The sequence below is a fragment of the Drosophila rhopaloa genome, unplaced genomic scaffold (genome assembly GCF_018152115.1).
Source record: "Drosophila rhopaloa isolate 14029-0021.01 unplaced genomic scaffold, ASM1815211v1 contig_163, whole genome shotgun sequence".
NCBI classification, from domain to species: domain Eukaryota; kingdom Metazoa; phylum Arthropoda; class Insecta; order Diptera; family Drosophilidae; genus Drosophila; species Drosophila rhopaloa.
The window spans coordinates 694,626-696,477 of record NW_025335043.1 but is presented as its reverse complement, the minus strand read 5'-3'; the positions used below and the strand labels follow the sequence as shown (position 1 = coordinate 696,477).

The 1,852-nt window shown below is 41.5% G+C and overlaps 1 long non-coding RNA gene across 1 annotated transcript; it reads right to left on the bottom strand.

Moving 5' to 3' along the window:
- Window positions 1–642: 642 nt before the first annotated feature.
- LOC123037424 lies at window positions 643–1,333 on the bottom strand. The gene is made up of 3 exons (XR_006417488.1): window positions 1,302–1,333; window positions 1,025–1,241; window positions 643–794 (listed from the first exon to the last, which is right to left on the bottom strand). It is a non-coding gene; the product is annotated as an uncharacterized LOC123037424 (long non-coding RNA).
- Between the last annotated feature and the right edge of the window lie 519 nt (window positions 1,334–1,852).

The following is a 1,852-nucleotide window of genomic DNA, read 5'->3' as shown; positions in this document are numbered from 1 at the left end:
CTGTCTCGCCCACGATTGTGTGCCGCTCTCATAAATTGCAACCTATTTAAAGTGGCCAACCGGTCGAGTGCCATAATTTTTAGCTCTAATTGCGCCACTGGAAAAGGGGGTCTCGCGTCTGCAACCGAGACTGGTCGCAGTCAATTTAGCTATTTTTGCGTTTATTTTTCGTTTAATGAAATTACAATAAACGCCCGTCGCATGCAAAGGAGCCCGGCCACATTCCCATGGATGCCGAGGGGAGGTGGGTGCACTGCATCCACGGGCAAAAACCCCTACATGAGCACATGAGCAGTTGGCACCACAAAGCGCCCATTAGTGCGTTGGCGTCGTCGACTTTACTTTGCTTTTACTTTGCATTGCTTTACTTAGTTGCACAGAGAAAAATCCTCAGTTGCGAAATAAATTAAATTTAATACAAGCTGAGGCTTAATAGGAGTTTTATTTGGATATGATTGTACTAAATAATTTGAATAATAATACAGTTTTTGTTGTAGTTACTTCATTGAAATATTGTATTTCTTTAAACATAAATTGTTTAAGTGTAGCGTTAAGAAATCGTCCATGTGAGAGTATTACTTTATCGTATAAAAATTAACTGATAATAAAATATTTTGAAGTATTGTTAATTGTTTGGTGAAACTAATTTTATACATTTAAATTTTGGACAAATTTTGAACAATTATTTATTTAAGCTCTGATTTAAACACTAGTTCTAGCCATCTTTACGGTTCGATGTAAAGTTTTAAGTTTAAGGTCTTATCAAAATCTGAAGATTGAAGATTCAATATTATCTACAAAAAAAATTAAAAATTTTAAGAAGAATTTCGTAATTGACCTAAGCTAAACGGAGAAACGGGTTTTATTTGGTTTGCCCAAATTATAATTTCTTGAAAATTTGAAATAAATATTTATGTGAAGAGTCCCTTTTTCAGAGACCTATTTTGTCACCAATCTATGCATAAGGTTTCTCCGAGTGTATTTGTTACTTAGGTTTGAAAAACTTTAGCTTGGTTTTGCTTACCTTTCGCTGCGTTTTCAAGCGGCACCAGACTGCTCTCTGAGGTAATCCCCATTATTAGCGCAATTAGTGCAACCGCCTTGGCAGTCGGATGGGCCTGAAAGCGGCATTGTTGGGCCCTGAGTTATGTACCCACACTCATTTAGCGAAATGCCAATGTGTTTAGCACTGATTGGGTGCCTCGCCAGCCAAAGTCTATTGAATGTGCGATGTCGAGATGCTAAAAGGAGGCAAATAAACAGGCGATTGGGCTTTGATTGAAAGTCTCGCGTGGGGTTACCTTACTCAACGAGGCATTCAAACGACTTCCCCTGATTAATTGCGGGTTTTTTTTTTTGCAGCGCTGGTTATGGCAAATTAAGAGAGTACATTTTGCTCTACGGTTAATTATCAATATTATTATCATTAGGCTTAATCGCCTTTCATACGGAACTAACGAGCCATAATAGTTCATAATTCGCTCCGTCGAGTCTGGTGCAGTAAACAAACACCTGCTCGATTCTGGCAGCGGGATTTTCGCATTAACATTCCGATGGATGGCTCACATCGCTTCAGCCCGAGGGACGATTCGCTATAATCGCCATGTGCTGCACTGGAATACCAATACCAAAAGGCTGCAATACTGCACCACCCGCTTCACCACCGGGTTAGGCCTGCCACCTCAATTACAAGCTGCTCCTGACAGGCAGCGCTACGTGACACAACCCACAAGGAGGCGAAACACCTGTTGCGGTGGCTACCGGTGGTGCTCCTCCACCGAGCCACCAAGCCACCACCAAACCACCGAACCCACGCCGATGTCCGTTAATCGACCGCCGCACCGCATAACTT